This window comes from Triturus cristatus, chromosome 5_2 (assembly GCF_964204655.1).
Source record: "Triturus cristatus chromosome 5_2, aTriCri1.1, whole genome shotgun sequence".
Lineage (NCBI taxonomy): Eukaryota > Metazoa > Chordata > Amphibia > Caudata > Salamandridae > Triturus > Triturus cristatus.
Window position 1 is genome coordinate 637,847,473 of NC_140588.1, and position 22,128 is coordinate 637,869,600.

Here is a 22,128-nt window from a genome sequence, read left to right on the forward strand (position 1 = left end):
CCGCGGTGGCACCGGATGGAGCTACCAACCTCAAGAAACTGTATTTTTTAAGTATTCTTCCAAAGTGCATATTTTTAAGTAACTGTATGTTGGATTTTCATCTTTTTGGTCTTGCTTTAACATAAAAAGTACTGGATATTTTTCTAAACTGGTGTGGTTTCCTTTTGTAGTGACTTCACTGTATTACTTTTGGTTATGTGCAAATGCTTTACACAATGCCTCTGAATTAAGCATGGCTGCTCATACCAAGCTATCAAGGAGGTGAACAGGGATCATTTTAGTAGTGTATCTGAAGGAAGTGGCCTAATAAAGGTCACCCAGTCACTCATGACCACCTCTCAGTATTCCATACAAATGAAGAGTCAGTCAGACAGTAGAAAATACAAACCAATATCTGTTTATTCAGTTACACTCAGAATGGAGCTCAGTCTGCCCAGTCGCTTAAGAGTGCTGCAGAGGGACTGACATCAGAAAGCATAAAGTTACATTATGTACATTTCAGACCCAATGAAGGCACACCCACAATGGAATTTTCCAAGCAGATGCCGTAAAACAGTGAGTACAAAAAAATTACGTTTCGGTTCTGAGGCCGGGCACACACTATCTTCTATTCAAGGTCATTCTGCCTGTGCCCGCCACTAAACAAGTGGGAGAAGGCTTCTATCTACAGGGAAAGGAATGCGCTAATAAGAACAGTGTATTCGTTAGCGAGGTGAATTCCGGCCCCGAGAAATGAAACCTAACTGAGGCCTCTTCTGAGAAATGATGTAGGATAAGTTTCAATTATAACCCAAAATGGCCCCGGAAAACAAAATGGCGCCACGAATGCTAACATGCGTAAGCATGATTTTCCATTCTAACACACCCTCCTTTTAGCATGAGCTAAACATTTTTATTAATAGCAAAGAACATATAATTCAACAAATCATAAGTGAACTTCTAAGGAGCACTCCATGTTTTCAGCGTCGGGAAGGGAGACTGTAAGGAGGAAAGAAGTCTAAAAAAAAAATAATCTATTTGCATTAGGTCATCAATTTCCTTCTGGATCATAATTGTTCAATTAGTATCATGAATAGATATTTTCCCCTTAGGAGTGAGAAGGGTAGTGTAGTAAGAATGACAGAAGGGAAGGCATTGAACAAGAACACAGCAAGAGACCAAAATTACAATGAAATAAGTCACCTTTTCGAGGATATAACCCCAACTGCCAAAAAGTGACCAAATCCAATTCCCACTTTCCAGTCCTTTAACAGTTTCTAAGATATCTAAAATATGCTGGGTGATCTTCCTTTCCATATTAGTGATCCCGACTACAGACTGGTCTCCTACTACCGCACATACACCACCACTCTTAGCTAGGATGAAATTGACAGCATATCTAGTCTAATCGGAATATATCCACATACTTTCAAATTGGGAAGTGATGTCACGCAAAGCTGCTACTGTAGAGTTAGACAATATATGCAGCTCACATACAAAGTATTCTCTAGCTCTCTCACCCCTGGCCATAGCAGTACCACCAAATGTAATTATGGAAGAGAGAATATATCTGAAAGTAATGCCATTGCTGTAATTATTGACTTCGAGATCTGTCACTCCTTTACCTAATTCCCTTGTCTATGTCCTTTTAACCCATCTTACTTTAGGCTTTGCATGCTTGCAAGGCACACCCAAAGGCGGCACCATCCCGAGAGCCACATCATGTGTACCATGATGAACAAATGAATATGTTTCATCAGACAGAAAGAAAAACCCAGAGTGTGCATATATTGGCTTATCATAATCTACAGCAGAATACCTGGAATTCAACCCAACGGTACTGGGGTCCTTGGGATTTACCAAATAATATGTACCCTTACGCAAAACTATCCCTGAACAATTGACGTAGAAGATGAGGTCACTAAAAGTGACTATTGGGCATCATGCAGGATAATAACCAGCTTCTCTGGTAACTGTCAACTCCTTTACTGATAACCCACCAAGGTAACATTCTGTTTTTCCATATAGAAGTTATCGCAATAAGGGGGATAGTCTCAAGAACGTGTGATATTCATCGCAAAATTGGCTTAACACAACTGTCCACATCGCAGTTCATTGTGGGAAATTAACACTGTGGTAACATGTTATTCACAAGCCTGCTTCCACACGAAAGGCTCACGATAATGCCTCAAATGTCCATGATAAAGTCAACGCGATGCTGCAAAAATGCGAAACACGAAAGCAAAAAAAGCTGCGATGAGGCCAATAGCGAGACAAAAATCAGAGAAAACCAGCGACAGGCCTGCAATTCCCACTCGTCATGTGGGAAAATGCACTATAAAAGCAGAGGGAAAAAAAGAAACTGCGTAGCACCATGGATGCACCCAGACCGAGTGCAGAGGCCAATGTGAAACCCACAAGCCCCACAGACCACCAGCAAGGAATCTCATGGTCAGGGAAGGCCAAGGAGAAGAGGAAGAGGCAGACAGGGTGCAGTCCACAGGAAAACCAGATCAGCGTCATGGAAGTGACAGAACACTACCACCCACTGAACGTCAAAATGGCAAATGTGAATGCAGTCGGAGTGTCGAGGAGGTCTATGGAGGAGGACAAGAGGCGCTGGCATGATGTGAAAAGCCAAACCAAGCACAAACCCACTGCCAACAGGAAGGCAGGAACGGCAACAGAAGGTGGGAGTCCTGCGTCAGGAGGAGCTGGAGGAAACGGATGCTGCAGTTATCAGGGTGGAGGCGGCACAAGGAGTTGCGAGTCTGGACACAGATCGATAGGACCTGACACAACATTAACAGGGTGAGTATTGACCAGGGCCTGGGGGGGCAGGGGGAGATGGGCACAATGGCACACATGCACAAAGATGTGTAGCACACTGCACACCGACAATGACCCTGGATCATGTCCCTGATCCCCGTGGCGCACTGCAGCACACACAGATAGCAATAACAGCACATCAGACAACAATGTGGCACAAAGTGCAACAGCCACACTGCAAAACAGAAGACACAACTGTGTCCGCTCATGCGCAGAAACAGGCCAATCACATCTAACGTAGCAGGAAATTGTGAGATGGAAATGCACGTGTACAACAACACATCTGTCATGTAGTCCAAATGTCCACTGTCCTACATCAAATATACAGCACCTCCCAAACAGTCACAATGTACATAGTCATACAGTCTGCATGTAAACTAGAACAATGCACCAACATACATATCAACACAATGTCAACATGCATCTCCCCTTCATATTGTAGATTGGCAAACAACACCTCCAGTAGAGTAGACCAGACCACTCATCAGTGATGCTGGAGAGGACCACCACACCATCGACACCGACGCCCTACAACAGCCCATGGACATCTTAGGCAACCCACCCCCAAGAGCAGGGCAGCCAAGTCACACAGAGGAGATCCCTGCCCCTGCAGAGACCTCAAAGCAGGAAGCACATGCCACCACAGCTGGCTCCCAACACTTCACCTAGACACACGACGCATTCCAGTGCCAGGTGTCAGAATGCCAAAAGGAGGTGGCCGAATAGGTGCGGGTGGGGTCATAGCTCATGGAAGCCGAAGTAGATCACATACGTGGGTGTTCAAGTCCCATCAGGGACCACCTACACCTCACAAAGGAGACCCACACCACGACAGATACACATGCATGTGCACATTTCCTGCAATGAACCATACGTACAGCCCCGGGATCATCATTCACACTCCCACGCTGGACCTCCATATGACGGCCTAGTCCACTCCTCTTATGCATTGAGTGGCTGACGACAAAGCTACATGTCCAAGGTCTTGCCAGCGGTGACATGGTTGCACCGGCAGTACACAGCACAATGTAGTTTTGGAGGCCCCGGGGCCCACATGCATACATCATGACCACATGGACACACACAGATAACTTGTGGAACTGGCTACGGGCACATGTGCCCGGCTCCGTTATGGGCAGGGTCACATGTACAGTGACGCCTGTGCTGGATGGGTGTGGGGTGAGTGTAAGCCAGCCCGCACAGAGTGGTTGTTGCTGGAAACAGCTTGAACAGTGAACACCATTAAAATGGAAACAGAAAAAAACAGCATTACAGAGACAACTGCGGAGCATCATGGTGGTAGCCAGAGCAAGTACAGAGGTCACCCAATATGCAAACAGAAGTGTCTGTGAGTTGCAGTGCACTGAGGTTGGGGCACTAGAGATGAGCGTGCTCATGTGAAACAAATGTCAAGGATTGTGTCCTTTCGGGTTATTCCTGATGCAGCTGCAGTGGGGTGTGTTACACATTGTGAGAAGTTTCCCTGGTATATGCTGTCCACTAATAAAAGTGGGCACCTTGTACCAGTCCAAACAACCCCCTGGTGATAGGTTAAACATAACCTTTATTGAAAGCTATCCTAGTGGTAGCTATGGAGAGCAGCCTTCAGGCTAAGTCTTGAAGGAATGTAAACCAGCTTGTTTTACCAGTCTATAATCTCTTGAATGACCAAATGAAAGGACAACCACACCAGGTATATATTTAAAATGTATGTATTTAAGATAAAACACACCTCTCTAGTCTCTTTATAGGGCTGGAGTTCGAAGTACTTAAGTTACAAGTCAGTATTCAACAGTAAAAGCACAAATACACGTTTGGGCCCTAGGGGCATACCAAACCATATACCAATAAAGTGGTATAAGAACCACGACTGAACTAGACACAAGGCCTAGAGCCTGTAGAAGTGCTTGAACCACAAGGAACCACCCAAGGGAGTGACACAGGGGACCCACGGGGGACGCGTGCAGTGTGAGAACACAGAAGCGAATCGCCATTAACTTTTAAGGGGAAAGTTGCGGTTGGAAATTAAGAGTTTAAGGACACTTAGAGGACGGCTACAAGCAAACCGTTTTGGACTTAGAGGTGTCTAGGGCCAACACCCACGGGAGCACCGGAGTACTCGAGTTACCTCACCCAGGGAAGCCGGGTGCATAGGTGTCAAATGGTGTCGGGTCGCGGCGTCGTTTTCAATGGAAGCTGGCAAAGAAGTGCTGCTGCCGTGAAGAGGAGAAGTGTCCAGAGAGGTCCAAGCCTGGATCGAGGATGAAAGGAACCTGAAAGCAGAGGGGACAGAGTCTGGGTCAGTTACCAGTGACCAAGGGTACGATAATCCAATGCCCACAGATGTCGGGTGCCTCAGGTGAGTTGACGGGTGTCTTTACTCTTCAGCCACGAGGTCCAGGAGGCATCAACGACAACTAGGATCTGGATTTGAGCTGTCCCACGAAGTCTGTCGAGTTCTGCGGTGTCGGCGACCAGGATGGACCCAACAAGCCTTGGCAACGGCAAGTCAAGGGGAAACAGAAGAAAGACGTTGGTGCAGACCAGCAAGGTCTGGGGGACTCATCCAGCGAGCCACGGGCCTCAGCTTTGCTGTGGACTCAGGGTAGCCTCGGGGAAGTCTGGAAATCCACCTCAGGGGATGTGAAGACTTCGGCATCTGGCGGGAGCTTCAGAGTTGGAGACAGACAGTTGCTTCTTTGGTGCCTGCCAAGCAGGGAAGTCACTCCTTGACCCCAAGGGAGATTTCTTCAGTCTTCTAGCGAAAATAGAAAGTCAAAGGTCCAGGATATATGTTGCAGAGTTTCGTCCAGGGTAATCTAAAGTCTCAAGGACTGGGTTCCAATACTTATACTAAGTTTGGGGTTGGACATACTCCAGGGAACCACCTATGGGAGGGTTTAGAAAGAGGGATGGTTATACCCATTTTCTTTGTCCAGTTTCGTACCAGAGCAGGGGCAGGTAGCCCCTGCAACCTGTTTGAACTGGACTATGCACAGGGACACCAAGTGTGCCCCCAGTGCAGGACTTCTAAGCACCAGAGAGTGCTCCCGCCCTGCCCCAATACACATCTGCCTGTCTGGGGAGGTGGTTACACCTCCCTGGGACAGGAAACCTTTTGTCCAGGCCTACCCTGCACAAGTTTCGGTCAGCAGCAGGAGGCCAGACCTGTGTCTGTGGCAGTGACATCCATTATGTGATGCCAGGGTTGTAGAAAGTCTTTACCGGGAAGACCAGTGTGAACATGTCTCTCCCTCTAGAAGGGTGGGGTGCTACCCCCACCGCCAGAACTGGTGGGGGGGTAGTAATCCAAAGGGTTTGACACCAAACATGACATGTTTCTGTGCAGTCAGTCCAAAGTTAGCATTTACCGCGAGGTTATAATGCACTTACGAGTATATGGTCAGGCTGCACCACAAACAGCATCAGAGGAGGTACTCTGAAAGCTGCAGAGGGGCTCTGCTCATGCAGGGGCCCCCTCTCACATAAAAAACAATCACTCTGCCTTAAGGATTGTTAAGGCCTGCCATAGGAGTGACTTATAGGTTTTATATGTGTGTGCAATGGTAGTGATATAGGTAGCCTATACAACAGTATGGGGTGCCGGAACCACCTTACCCAGGCTGCGGTAGCAGACCTGTGGTGTCATTTTGGAGTACTTCCCAGGGGTGGCATAATACATGCTTCAGCCCCTGGTAGGCCTCTGAGGTACCTATGCCCTAGATACAGAGTATACCACATACTAGGGGCTTATAAGGCACTCCAGAATCCAATTAAAGATGTACCTAATGTACATGGAAACCATTTTAGAGAGAAAACAGCTAGGCTGGGGTCCTGATTAGCAGGGCCACAGCCAGATTAAGGTAAAAAAAACAGTGAAACACCAGCAAAAAGTGGGGGTACCCATGTGAAGCAGATCCTACTCTCCTACACAACCCCCCAAATGCAGGGACATTAAACTAACCTTGACCAGTTGAGTCTTCATGTTCTAAGTGGAAATACCTAGAGAGTCCATCTGCATTGGCATGGTTACTCCCAGGTCTATGTTCCACTGTAAAGTCCATCCCCTGTAGGGAAATGGACCACCTAAGCAGTTTGGGGGTTTCACCCTTAATTTGTTTTAGCCATAAGAGGGGCTTATGCTCTGTCTGAACAAGGAAGTGAGTACCAAACAAGCATGGCCTCAACTTCTTCAGAGCCCAAACCACAGCAAAGGTCTCCCACTCAATGGCTGACCAACGTTTCTCTCTAGGGGTCAGCCTTCTGCTTATGAAAGCCACTGGCTGTTCCTGACCTTCATCATTCAATTGTGACAGTACAGCCCCTACCCCCAATTCAGATGCATCTGTTTGGACAATGAACTTCTTGGAGTAATCAGGACTCTGCAGAATGGGAGCAGTGCACATGGCCTGCTTCAGGTCATCAAATGCCTTTTGACAGCTAGCTGTCCACTGAACCTTTTTGGGCATTTTCTTAGAAGTTAAGTCATTCAGGGGTGTCACTATTGATCCATGCCCCTTGACAAATCTCCAATAGCACCCAGTCAGGCCTAAGAAGGCTCAGCCTCTCACCCGAGTCTGGGTGGTTGGAGCAACCCAGTCCATGATGGTCTGGATTTTGCTCTGTAGTGGTTAAACCTGGCCTCCACCTACAGGGTGGCCCAGGTACACAACCTGACTCTGCCCTATGTGGCACTTGGTGACCTTGATAGTGAGGCCTGCCTTCTGCAGGGCCTCCAAAACATTCCTCAGGTGGACCAGGTAATCCTCCCAGGTGGAGCTAAAGACAGCAATATCATCTAGATAAGCTGCACTGTAGGCATCCATACCTGCGAGAACTGTATTCACCAACCTTTGGGAAGTGGCAGGTGAACTCTTCAAACCAAAGGGCATCACCTCAAATTGGTAGTGCCCACTTGGGGTCAAAAATGCTGTTTTTGGCTTTTCATCATCAGCTAGTCTGATCTGCCAGTAACCAGCTGTCAAGTATCTATAAGCTCATCTGCCCTTGGAATTGGATGGGCATCAGTTCTAGTGATTGCATTGAGACCCCTGTAGTCCACACAAAACCTCATCTCTCTTTTCCCACCACTGGTTTGAGGTTTTGGCACAAGGACCACTGCAATAGCCCAAGGGCTATCTGAGGGTTCAATAACTCCAAAATCCAACATTTTCTGGACTTCTCTCCTGATACAGTCCATGACATGGTCAGGTTGCCTATAAATCTTATTTTTAATAGGCAGACTGTCCCCAGTGTCCACTTCATGAGTGCACCAGGTAGTCTGACTTGGAGTAAGAGAAAACATGTTTCTGAACTGATTGAGGACCTGCCTGCAATCAGTTTGCTGCTGGGCAGTGAGGCTGCCTGCCAAGGCCACACCATCAACTGACCCATCATCAGGGCTCTGTGAGAGGAGGTCAGGGAGTGGGTCACTCTCTTCCCACTGTCCCTCATCAGTAGCCATGAGCAAGCCTGTGGCAGCCCTGTCTACATATGGCTTTAGCCTGTTGACATGGAAAACCCTGTGGGGATTCCTGGGAGTTCCTAGGTCTACTAAGTAAGCAACCTCTCCCTTCTGTTCAACAATGGTGTGGGGTCCACTCCACTTGTATTGGAGAGCTGCTGGGGCCATAGGCTCCAACACCCACACTTTCTGTCCTGGCTGGTAAACAGTCAGCGCAGCCTTTTGGTCATGCCAGGATTTTTGCAGTTCCTGGCTAGCCTCAAGGATATAGTTGCCTTTTTCATGTGCTCAGCCATCCTGTAGCGGAGACCAAGTACATAGTCCACTACGTCTTGCTTTGGGGGCTTGAGAGGTAACTCCCATCCTTCCTTCACCAAACACAATGGACCCCTGACAGGGTGACCAAACAAAATTTCAAAGGGGCTGTAGCCAACCCCCTTTTGTGGCACCTCCCTGTATGCAAACAAAAGGCAGGGCAAGAGAATGTCCCATCTTCGCCTAAGCTTTTCTGGGAGCCCTTTAATCATGCCCTTTAAGGTTTTGTTGAACCTTTCAAACAAACCATTGCATTGTGGGTGATAGGGTGTGGTGAATTTGTAAGTGACTACACACTCCTTCTACATTGCTCTTAAGTACCCATACATGAAGTTGGTTACTCTGTCTGATACCACCTCCTTAGGAAAACCCACTCTTGAGAAAATTCCCAACAGGGCTCTTGCCACCACAGGTGCTGTTGTGGTCCTAAGGAGTATAGCTTCTGGGTACCTGGTAGCATGATCCCAGATGCTGTTTGGGGATAAATGGGACCAACAATGTCAATCCCTACCCTTTCAAAGGGTACCCCCACCGCAGGTAGTGGTATCAGGGGGGCCTTTGTAGTGCCACCTGCTTTGCCACTGGCTTGGCAGGTTAAACAAGAGTGACAAATCTCCTTGGTGTCTTCAGACATGTGGGGCCAGTGAAAGTGAGGGACAAGTCTGTCCCAAGTCTTGTTCTGGCCCAGGTGACCTGCTAAAGGGATATCATGGGATAGGGTCAATAGGAAGCCCCTGAACTTCAGAGGTATAACCAACCTCCTGGTGGCACCATGCTTGGGGTCTCTACACTCTGAGTACAGGAGTCCATCATCTCATTACACCTGATGGGTACCACTAGCACTCCCAGAAGCCTTAGCAGCAGCTTTCTGTCTGAGGTGTTCAAGAGAGGGGCAGCTCTGCTGCTCCTGGCTCAGATCTGCCCTGGAAGGGCCCCCTGATCCCAAGAAATCAACCTGATCAGGCTCAAGCTTCTCTGGGACAGTTCCTTCTTCAGGACTGTGATCATCTCCCTCAAGAGATTGATCCTCCTTCTGAATCGGGGGGGGGGGAGGCTCTGCCTTAACCCTTCTGTTCCTCCTCTTGGATGGCACTTGAACCTTTCTTCCAGAATCCAAGGCCTGTTCAGTTTCAGACATTTTGGCCTGTGCCCTGGTCACAGCAAACACATATGCAGGGATGCCCAGCATTTCTGCATGAGTCCTGAGCTCTACTTCTGCCCAAGCTGAAGTCTCTAGATCATTGCCAAGCAAGCATTTGACTGGTAGGTCTGCACTCACCACAACCTTCTTAAGGCCTGTTACCCCTCCCCAGGAAGAGTTAACTGCCAGAGAATGGTCTGTTCTGACATTGCTAGCATTGGTCACTTGGTACATTTCACCAAGTATAATCTGCCCAGGATCAACAAGATATTTTGTCACCATAGTGACACTTGCTCCTGTGTCCCTGAATACCAAAGCCTGTACTCCATTGATTAAAGGCTGTTGCCTGTACTTGCCCAAGTTACTGGGACTCACAGAGGGGGTCATATCCATGCCCCCATCACAGACAAGAACAGCCTGAGTGGTTTCTCTGACTAGGCCAGAGCCAAACTCAGTACTCAGGGTCAACCCTACTAAACCATTGGCCTGTGTACTCCCACCACCAATTGCAACTGCACTAGGGGGAGCAGGTGCCTTAGGGGCATTGGTGGGGCTGGAGTATTCTCTTTGGACTTGGTGCAATCACTGGTCCAGTGTGTCTTTTGCTTACAGACTTTGCACCATGGTTTCTTTTGGCCTTTCCATTTGTTGGACTGTGAATCCCCACCTGAAGAAGATTGTTGGGGCCCTTGTGAAGACTTCTGGTCTTTACCCTTGTCCCAACCCTTGTCAGAGTTCTTAGAATCTTGCTTCTTAGGGTCACCACTTGGTTCTGTACCTTCTGCCTCACCCTGGTTCTGACCCATGTGTCTCCCTTCTTTCCCAATTCTTAGGGAGAGGTCAGATCAGAGTCTACCAGGTACTGGCACAACAGCTGATTTTGACAGTTATTAAGAATCTGCTCCCTTATTATCAGATTGTACAATCCTATGAAGTCACAGACTTTACTGCCCAATAACCAACCTTCCAGAGCCTTAGCAGCACAGTCAACAAAGTCCACCCCGTCTTGATTTTGTGCCTTTGGGGTATCCCTGAACTTTAACCTGTATTGTTCAGTGGTTAGGCCAAAGCCATCTATCAGTGCACTTTTCAAGACCTGGTAATTATCAGCATCCTCTTCTCTTACAGTGAGGAGCTTCTCTCTACCTTTGTCTGCAAAGGAGAGCCATAAGATTGCTGCCCACTGCCCTTGGGGGACCCTCTGTACTTTACAGGCCCTCTTCAAGGCAGTCATCCATTTTTGGATGTCATCCCCACTCTGGTAGGGAGGGACAATCTTACTTAGGTTTCTATGGTCATAAGACCTCTCCCTATCTCTAGGGAAGTTGCTGCCACCAAGGGACTCTAGTCGCTCCTTTTTTCTAGCTCTGTAGAGCTCTAGGGCTTCCTTCTCTACTGACTGACTGACTGCCTAAAGGGCTTATAAAGCGCAATTACGCCAAGGCGTCTTGGCGCTAGGTGAATATGATGTAGACAACAACAGATCTTAAGACCTTGAAAAGAGCCAGGTCTTTATCATTTTCCTAAAAATGGCCCTATTGGATTCTAACCTGATTGTCACAGGGAGGGAGTTCCATAAGATGGATGCTAGGTAAGAGAAACCCATTCCTCCCCATCTAACTCTTTCTGTTCTAAGGATATATCCTTTGTGGGGCATATGGAGGTTGGGGTCCGGTGTCTAACAATTCTTCCACAAAAGTATCAGTTTCCTCCTGAGCCAAATATGATTTATCGATGTGCAATTGAAAACTCCTATCTTTGCATTCAACTCCATTTTGCTGTCTCTCTCTATCATATGCTACAGCTTTCTGAAGTCAGTGTCTGCATCTTCCCTTTACGGGTCTCTTTCTCTGCCTTCAGTCATCTCTGCCAAGCTGCTTTCTGCCACGTTCTAAGAGAATCAAACATAGACTTTCTGCTTCGCCTTTTAAATAACTGTTCTTGTAAATACCCAATCTTTTGTCCATCAAAAGTGCCTGTCAGTGGCCACTGCAACTCAGCATTGTCTCTTGTATATTTGTGCCATAATGTACTAAACATAATAGGGCAAAGACCATGTTTCACATACATATTAAAATTTGGAGTGCCTTCTGGAGGCGCCAGCTGAGCTTCTTCCATTTAAGCACTATTTTATGCCTGGCAAAGCAATTCCAAATGCTTTTATCCCAAAGGCCTTACCAAATGCAAACCAAAATGGTGATATAGCCACAAAGAAGCAAAAGAATCTCACATGATATATGCAGGTCAAAACAAACTAATTCTCCACTGTCGACTCTTCAGACCAAACGGTCAGATCCAAGGGTTTCACCGTTTAGGACTCCAGTCGGGATGACCACTGGGCAAGGCACCGCCAGGCAGGACGGAAGGGGCAGGTGCGAGCAATCAATGCTCCTCATACAGGGATCCCTGAAGCGTCAGACCCGGCAGTGGCCTTGACCTCCCCCCATCCGCGGAAGGGGATGGGTCACTCACCTGAAGGAGTCCCTTTTCGGGTGCTAACTGAAGGAAGTGGCCCGATTAAGGTCACCCGGGTCACTCATGGTCACCTCTCAGCATTCCATATCAAAATAAGAGTTGTTCAGACAGTGGAGAATATAAACCAATATCTGTTTATTCAGGTACTTTCAGAGTGAAGCCCAGTCTGCCCAGTCGCTTAGGAGTGTTGCAGAGGGACTGACATCAGCAAGCAAAAAGTTACATGGTGCACATTTCAGAACCAATGAAGGCACGCCACAGTGGAATTTTCCAAGCAGATGCAGTAAACAGTGAATAAAAAATAATTATGTTTTGGTTCTGACACACTATCTACTATTCAAGGTCCTTCTGCATGTGCCCTCCGCTAGACAAGTGAGAGAAGGCTTCTATATAAAGGGAAAGGTATGCGCTAATAAGAACAGTGTATTCATTAGTGAGGTGAATTCCGGCCTCGGGGAAATGAAACCTAACTGAGGCCTCTTCTCAGAAATGACAAAGGATGAGTTTTGATTATAACCCAAAATGGTGCCGGAATAGAAAATGGTGCCACAAATTGTAACATATATAGAATAAAGTGTAAGCATGATTTTCAATGCTAACATATCCCCGTCATCCTGACTGGAAGGATGAGTGTACTTGGATAAAGGTGAAAACCATTGCCAACTAGAGACCCCCATTTCTAACAGGGGAAGAGGTCCTCTTGAATGCTGAAGGCTCTTGGGGGCCCAGAAGCCCTCCTCTTACCACCAGGAGGTCTGACACAGCAGGATTCATGAGAGCTGGTAAGAGGCCCACCCCTTTTTCCCACCACTCTGCAAACTCACCTACTAGCTAAAATAAACATAGAAATTCACTTAAAAAACTAAAAGTTACAGGGACTTTATGGTTAGGAAATAGAATTTTAAAACCCTTAGAAATTCACTGAAAAAAACAAAGGTTAAAGGGACGGTATATTTAGGCTCAGATTTCACTCGAATAAAACCTGTGAAATTCAGCAGTTATAGCTACCAGAGTTATAACATACGCCCAGCAATGCACAGCTTATTACCTTACATATTACATCACTTGTGATATCATCAGTGACATCACTGATGACATCGTAAATGACATCACTGATGGCATTATCCACAGAGCCACTCATACCCCCATACAACCTTTCATATGCCCACTCCCACACAACCAATCCTTTCACAGGCCCATACCAGTACTCACATACCCACTCACTCACTCATATAGCCACTCTCACAACCATTTACTCACTCATTCAGCCACTCATACAGCCAGTCACACACCCATACAGCCACTCGCATAGCCACACACTCACCCCTAAAGCCACTCACACACCTATGTATTTACCTACACAGTTACTCACATACCACTCACTTACCCTTACAGCCTATCAACACAGCTACTCACTCATACATACAGGCACTCACACACATTATTCACACACCCATGCAACCACTTACATAGCCATTCACAAATCCCTACAAGCACTCAAACATCTGCTCATTCACCCATACAACCATTCACACAGACACTTAGGGGTCTATTAGCATGGCGGTCGGAAAATCACTCCGACCACCATGGTAGCGGGAAAACACCGCCCGCCAGGACTGCGGAAAAACGCAGGTCCAATTATTATGCTCTGCAGTGGAAATCCGACCACGGCCGTCAGATAGTGGCAGTTAACATTGTGGCAGGCGGTGCCGCCAGCAGCACCACCACCATGATGTCCAAACAAGCATGTCCTGCATGTCCCTACACTGTGTTGCAGGCACTGCACAGTGCCTGCCACCTGGTACAGGGACCTGTAGGGGGTACCCATGTACCCCCAGTGCACCCACACACCCCCAACACTTTGGGGGTCCGCAATGGACCCTGGAGACATTCTCCGCATGCCTTTCCATGGCTGTTCCACCACTGCGGAAAGATGGCTACTGCCGGCATCATAATTGTGCCGGCGGTGCTCAGCCTTGATCCGCCACAATTGTAGCGGTCCAGCTCCGCCTGCCAGGAAAGCGGGCAGACTGCAACCGGCGGAAAAGTGACGGGTGGAAAATCACACCGCTGCGGTCATAACCACAATGCTAATCGGACCGGCGGTGTTCAGGGCTTTGATGGCGGGTGGATGTCCACCACCGGTATGGCGGTTGCTACCACCCACCCGGCAGGGTACATCCACCCTCCATCCTAATGGACCCCTAAGTCTCCAATACAGCCACTCACACACCAACTCACTTAACAAAAGACCTACGCAAACAGCCACTCTCTCACCCATACAAACACATCTAACCCACTTACCCACCCATAGACCACTCATACTGCCACTCACTCACCCATACAGCCACTAAGCCACTCTTTCATCAATACCGCTAGGCACACAGCATCTCACTCACTCACACAGCTACTCATACACCCATTTATACATCCACCAAGCCACTTACACACCCATACACACAAGGATACATACAGTCACACAACTACTCACTTAATATATGTTAGAAGTAGTATCACTCAGTAGTAGTGCACCTAGCATACTACTTTATCTTTCGTAGCAGGTTAGTATATACTTTTAACACCCATAAACTCTTAAAAACACCTACACTCACTTGAAGATGTCATTAGTGTTGTCACTGACTATGTCATGAGTGGTGCAATATGTGAGGTCATATGCAGTGCATTGTAGGGGCGTAAGTTATAGGTATAGCTCAGGTAACTATAATGGCTGATTTTCAATGGTTTTGTACGAGCATTTAAAAAACCTTAGAAATTCACTGAAAAAATAATAGGTTTTAGAGGTGTTATAGTTAGCTAGACATTTCACTCGAATAAAACCATTGAAATTCCTCCGATATAGTTAGTTGTACTAACTACATCTTGCGTGGACGCAATCCACTGCTGATGATGTCACATAATACATAATTCATGACATGGTCAGTGACATCACTGATGACATCTCAAATGACATCACTGATGACATCACTGATGGCATCATCCACGTGACAATCAGATACACCTCATCATACACTTCACTCATTGTAAAATACGGAGTGCCAGACTTAAAACCATTGACACACCAATACAAGTTTCTAAACACCCACTCAGTGATTCCTAGATCTATACACACATCTGTGAATTTGAAAGGTTTTTTAAATGCTAATTCCTAACTATATCAGGCCTGAAACCTATGGTTTTTTTCACTGAATTTCAAAGGTTTTTTAAATGCTCATTCCTAACTATATCAGGCCTGAAACGTATGTTTTTTTCAGTGAATTTCAAAGGTTTTGTAAATAACAATTGTTAATGTATTAATTGTTATACTGATTTTTTTATACTGATTTACTACATTTGTTTAACTATTTATTTTTAGATATATATGTTTTTTTAATTACATTAAAATTACATTATACATTACAATACAAAATATACTTTCTCAGAATGAATTAATTTTGTTTAAATACTTGGCAAATAGGCAACAGGCGTTTAAGTACAGTAGTTACAGTTGTTGCAATGGGCAACACAATTTCAAACACAAAGCAACATTAAGCTCAATCTGAATTTCTAGTTAAATGCAATTAGTTACTTTATGGATTACTTTTCTAACCACAGGACTGGATCCTATATTCAGTCCTTGGACATCTCCTGTAAACAGTTGAGTAAAAGTATTTTGGTTACAGTAGTTATTTTTAAGGAATATTATTGTATTTTAAAAGTTGACACTTAGAAACTTTTTCACATAGAATCACCAATGTTATCCTATGGCAGAAAATTCACATAGCAGGTAAGTAGTGTTATCGTTACTTTTTCTTACTCAGTGGTGGGTCCTGGATCCAGCACTGGCCAACCTCCTGTAAACAGTTGAAAGAATGAGTTTAAGTCATACAGACGATTTTTTAGGAATATTTTTAGTTTGTGAAAATAGACACTTCGAAACTTTTCTGCTGAAAACCCCACAATGGATTCCTATGGAAGGAAATACAAGTTACTGGTATGTACACTTAGAACTACTTTTAAGAGTACTGGGCTAAAAGATGCAGCCCTGGGTTCTCTCCTGATAACAGGTGAGTAAATTGGAATTCGTAGTTCGGCTGATTTTAGAGGAATATTTGTACGTTTAAAAATTGGACACTTAGAACATTTTCTGGTGAAAACCACACAATGGATTCCTATGGAAGGAAATACAAGTTACTGGTAAGTACGCTTAGAATTAGTTTTCAGGGTCAGTGCTGGGCTAAAAGATGCAGCCCTGGGTTCTCTCCTGACAACAGGTGAGTAAATCTGAATTCGTAATTTGGCTGATTTTAGAGGAATATTTGTACAATGGTAAAGGAAGGGGGCGGGGCCTGAGATGACGTGTGCAAACACGCTCTGTGGTGCGTTTTAGTTGGGGAATTAATTCCTCTTCAATCCCGAGGTCCCCTGGGGGCCAACTAGCCCACCAGGTACCTCCAGTATGCGCCAGGGTGCTGCATTGCAGAGAGGTGTTCAGAGGCCACGCCCCTTTTTACAACACTCTGCAACGCATCTCCGTGGCGCTTCCTGGAGGTACCTGGTTGGCTAGTTGGTCCCCAGGGAGCCTCAGGATTGAAGAGGAATTATTTACCCAACTTAAAACACACCACAGGGCGTGTTTGCACACATATCACCTCAGGCCCCGCCCCCTACCTTCACCACTTTGCAAATGCGCCCCGTGGGGTGTTTTAAGTTGGGGGATTAAGTCCCCTTGAATCCTGAGGTCCCCTGGCAGCCAACTAGCCCACCAGGTACCTCCAGTATGCACCAGGGAGCTGCATTGCACAGAGGTGTTCAGAGGCCACGCCCCTTTTTACAACACTCTGCAAGGTGGTGGCAGTCCCCGGGGCATGTGGGGGGCCTCAAGCCCCCCCCCCAAACAGGGTTTTTTTTTAAAAGCCATGAGCCCCCCCGAATACATTGAAATAAAGCCCTGGGGGTGGTGGTCCCCGGGGCAGTGTGGGGGGGATTGGGACCCCCCCACACTTTTTTTTTAATTATGCCCCCGGGATTTCGCCCCCGGGGGCAAATTAGAATATTCAGCGCGGGAGGCCGCGCTGAATTTTTTTTTTTTTTTCGGCCGAAATTCTCGCTGGGTGCGCGAATCTCGACGATTCTTTTTTTTTAAATTCTTTTTTTGGCCCTGGGGGTCCTTGTGGGACCCCCTGAGCAGGCCTAGGGGGTCAGGGTGTTTCTACTAGGGGTGGGCGGAATTTGCGGAATTAACCTTCGCAAATTATCGCGAGAATGTTTAAAATTATCGCAAACAAGCAGAAATATCGCAAAGATGCGGAAGTTTTTTTCCGGCATGTTCGCGAGATTTTCTGCATGGTTGCGGGTCGCCAACTTACCCATGTGGTTGCTTGCGGGCGCGGCCATCTTGTTTTGAGTTGTTCTCGCGGTGCATGATCGCGAGAAGAAAGACGTGATCGCGCGACGCATGACGTCACTGCGGGCGCGAACTGTCGCGAGACAGCGCAAATGGCTAAAAACAATACAACATCTCATGGAGAACGCGACCGGATCAAGAAAACTTGTCGGCGAACGCAGGGATTCAGGTAAGGCGATCGCGCGCGCGCGAGAATGTATCATTTTACAGCGCGAGCAAGAAACAAATTATCGCCAAGCTGCGGAAACCGGAATTTTTGACATTTTCGCGCTCTCCGCGGAACGCAAAAATGTCAAATTATCGCAATTTCCGCGAACGGAACGAAATTTTTGCCCAGGCCTAGTTTCTACCCTGCCCCCTTGTCGCGTTTTTCACCCTTGTTTTTCAAGTTGCTGCCAACACTTCCTGATCTGGAGTGTTGACAGCCAATTAGAATACAGCTTGTGCACGGCAGGGTGCGTGCTGGGTGCGGGGAGGGTGCGCGGATCCTCCGAGGCCATAGATAGCACAAACTTTTTTACCCTAATTTTCTCAGGAACTACTGAACGGATTTACACCATTTAAGCAAAAGGCACGAGTCTGAACAGAGGACTACCTCTTTGCCAAATTTGGTGTAATTCCGTTCAGCAGTTCAGGCTGTAGCTGCGTCAACATGTCCTATGGGAAAATGCATGGGGAAAACACGTTTTGGGACCCCCCTTTTTTCTCGGCCCCCGTTTGACGAATCACCGTGAAATTTTCAGGATAGGAGCGGACCGGAGCTGGCCAAAAGTTTGTAAAATTTCGCGAAGATTCGTCCAAATAGAATGTTGCAGATTTCCTATGGAAAATAGGTCCTAACTATATCTATCTATCTATCTATCTATCTATCTATCTATCTATCTATCTATCTATCTATCTATCTATCTATCTATCTATCTATCTATCTATCTATCTATCTATCTATCTATCTATCTATCTATCTATCTATCTATCTATCTATCTATCTATCTATCTATCTATCTATCTATCTATCTATCTATCTATCTATCTATCTATCCATCCATCCATCCATCCATCCATCCATCCATCCATCCATCCATCCATCCATCCATCCATCCATACATCTATCTATCTATCTATCTATCTATCTATCTATCTATCTATCTATCTATCTATCTATCTATCTATCTATCTATCTATCTATCTATCTATCTATCTATCTATCTATCTATCTATCTATCTATCTATCTATCTATCTATCTATCTATCTATCTATCTATCTATCTATCTATCTATCTATCTATCTATATACTTGCTCACTATCCACTCAGACGGTGCACTCGCGGGTGGGTGCCGGTTTGCGGTAGTGGACCCCGCTACATATTTCGCTCTATTTCCTCAGTCGTAAAGAAGTACCGCACTCACGGGGGGGGGGGCGCTTGAAAATTTTATTCAGCAAACAAACGCGTTTTGGCAAAAAGCCTTCTTCGGTGTTCATGACACATCGAAGGAGGCATGTTTAAAAGACATTCTAATAGAGCACTGAAATCAAGAAGGGACAAGCACTCTCTTACTAACGTGAGTGCCATTTTGAATTGTGTATACATATACTTATAGAAATTCATTGACAATATACTTCATTCTTTACATGATTATAATCCAAATCAGATTGTCGCCAAAAATGATTCAGCCGTGTATCGGCTACTCTGTATTGTACCACATTACATCATACTAGATCTAGCCGTGGATCGACATAAGTCTCTTCCTATCAAACTCCATGTTTACGCGCTATGCATTTTGAATCCCATATATTATCATCAAAAGGTTCAGAAAACATTCTATACTCTGATATTTATTGACTCAAGAAACTCATGTATCCACTGAAGCTAATATGAACTAGGAGCCTATATGAACAGCTAATTCTTCCCCATTGTTCAATCCTCTCGGACATTTTGTGAGCAAATCTATGATATATCTTGATCCTAGTCTCCGTAATTTACGTAGCCTATTTCCCCCACGGACATTTATTGGAACACAGTCTAAGCCAAAATACTGTAATTGATTTCTATCACTCTGATGGTACTCGGCAAAATGACGTGCCACTAGATATGCAGTATCCACTTTATCTATGGCTCTTAAATGTTCCAATATCCTGATTTTCAATTGATGTATAGTGCTACCTATATAGCGTAGCCCGAATGAACATACCAAGCAGTATACCACATACGGTGTACTGCAGGTTAAAATCTTAGTTATTTCTTTTGTTTTCCCTGTGTCTGGTATCTTGTGTGACAGGACCCTTCTGCTGTTAGAACAAGCTTTACATCTACTATAGGGAAAAAATCCCTTAATTTCTTTTAGAGTATTCATTTTTTCTGGTACTTTCTCTAAATGGCTTCTTACCAACATATCCCGTAGAGACCTTGCTTTCTTAAAAGTTACTAAAGGATAGGCCGGAATATCATCACAGATAACACTATCTGTTTTCAAAATATGGCAATTTTTTTTAAGCATATGTTTCAGATGGTTAGCTTCTGAAGTGTAAGGAGTGACCATCCGGAATTTACCCTTATTATCCTTCTCAATCTATTTCTGTTTATCCATCAAGGGTCTATCTCTTGGGATCCCTCGCACCTTCTGCAAAGTTTATTTTAGGGCTACCGGTTCGTACCCCCTCACAGTAAATCTGGCAATACGCTCTGTGGCAGCCGCTTCAAAGTCCTTCTCTCTAGTGCTTGTTTCTCTTTAATCTGAAAAGTTTGCCGTACGGAATGCTTTGGATGAGTTTAGGTGGAGGATTACTGGTGGCAAACAATGTGGAATTACCCGCGGTAGATTTGCGGTATAATGCCGTATGTATATTCCCGTCCTCTACAAACACCCTCAGATCCAGGTAGTCCACTGCCACTGGACTCACTGTTCCCGAGAAGTGTAAATTAAGATCATTATTGTTGAGGCCATTGACATGTCCAAGAGCCGAGTCCACTGTCCCTTGCCACACAATGAACAGGTCATCGATATATCGATACCACTCCACCACTTTGCCACTGCTCTGACCTATATAAGTTTTGGGCACCCGCTCCTCCCACCAGCCAATGAACAAGTTCGCATAACTGGGGGCGAAGCAGGTGCCCATAGCCCAACCAGATTTTTGTCTGAAATATTGATTCTCAAACAAGAAGATGTTATTCGTGAGACAAAACTCCAAAAACTCTATCAGCATTTGATTGTGTTCCGAATGACATAACTGACGTTTCTCCAGATAAAACTGTGCAGCCCTTTTACCATGCTTATGATCTATGCAAGTATATAAACTTGTGATATCCAGTACCATTAGTAGATAAGTAGGGTCCCATATTATCTTTGTAATTTTGTTCAAAAAATCCTTAGTGTCTTTGATATAAGATTGAAGTTGTACCACAAAAGAAAATAAGAAATGATCAATAAACATTGATAGGTGCTCTGTCAAACTGTTCAAGGAAGAAACAATCGGTCTGCCCGGGGGATATGTCCTTATGCAGTTTCGGGATGTGATAAAAGGTGGGTACCACTGGATTGTTACTGCGAAGAAACATGTGTTCTTCTGTCCCCAACATTGATTTGTCATACCACTTGCATATTAATTCATGATACAATTTGACGCTGTTTTGATAAACATCACTGGTTGATTTTTCATAATATTTTAATCCGAAAGTTGGCGTAGGGCCTCTTTGCAGTACTGTTCCCTGGTTTGAAGAACTACGTTGCCACCTTTATCAGAAGGTTTAATTATTATTGACACATCCTTCATTAAATTTTGCAATGCTGTCTATTCCGCAATTGTTATATTGCTTCTTATTTGGTGCCCGGTCTTCTTTGACCTAAATTTTAATAAGTCATTGACCATGGCCTCCGAGAAGTCATCGATGGCATCTAATGGCATTTGAGGATTGAAAAGAGATGTAGGCTTAAATGGACTCTCTTCTCTTTCTTGTTCAAGCTGCCACGTATTTCAGACACAATAAATCTGTCAGCCTGAAAGGACGCCGAAGCTGTGGGCTCTTCCTTTTTTTCACATATATATCTATATATATATATATATATATATATATATTCACCTAAAAAACCATAGGTTTCACACATGTTATAGTTAGCAGGACATTTCACTCAGGAAAAACCATTGAAATTCCCCCGTTATAGTTAGTGCAGGCAACTATAACTCACGCGACCGCAATCCTCTGCTGATGACGTCAGATATTACATCACTGTATTTAGACACTTATTTACCCATGTCTTCTTCCATTAATTTTTAGCTATACATATATTACAAATATTTTTTTTTCAGAAAGACACATATATCATCAGTGATGTAATATCTGATTTCATCAGCAGAGGATTGCGGTCGCGTGAGTTATGGTTGCCTGCACTAACTATAACGGGGGAATTTCAATGGTTTTTCACGAGTGAAATGTTCTGCTAACTCTAACATGTGTGAAACCTTTGGTTTTTTAAGTGAATTTGCAAGGTTTTTTAAATGCTAATTCCCCCCCTTTTTCTCAG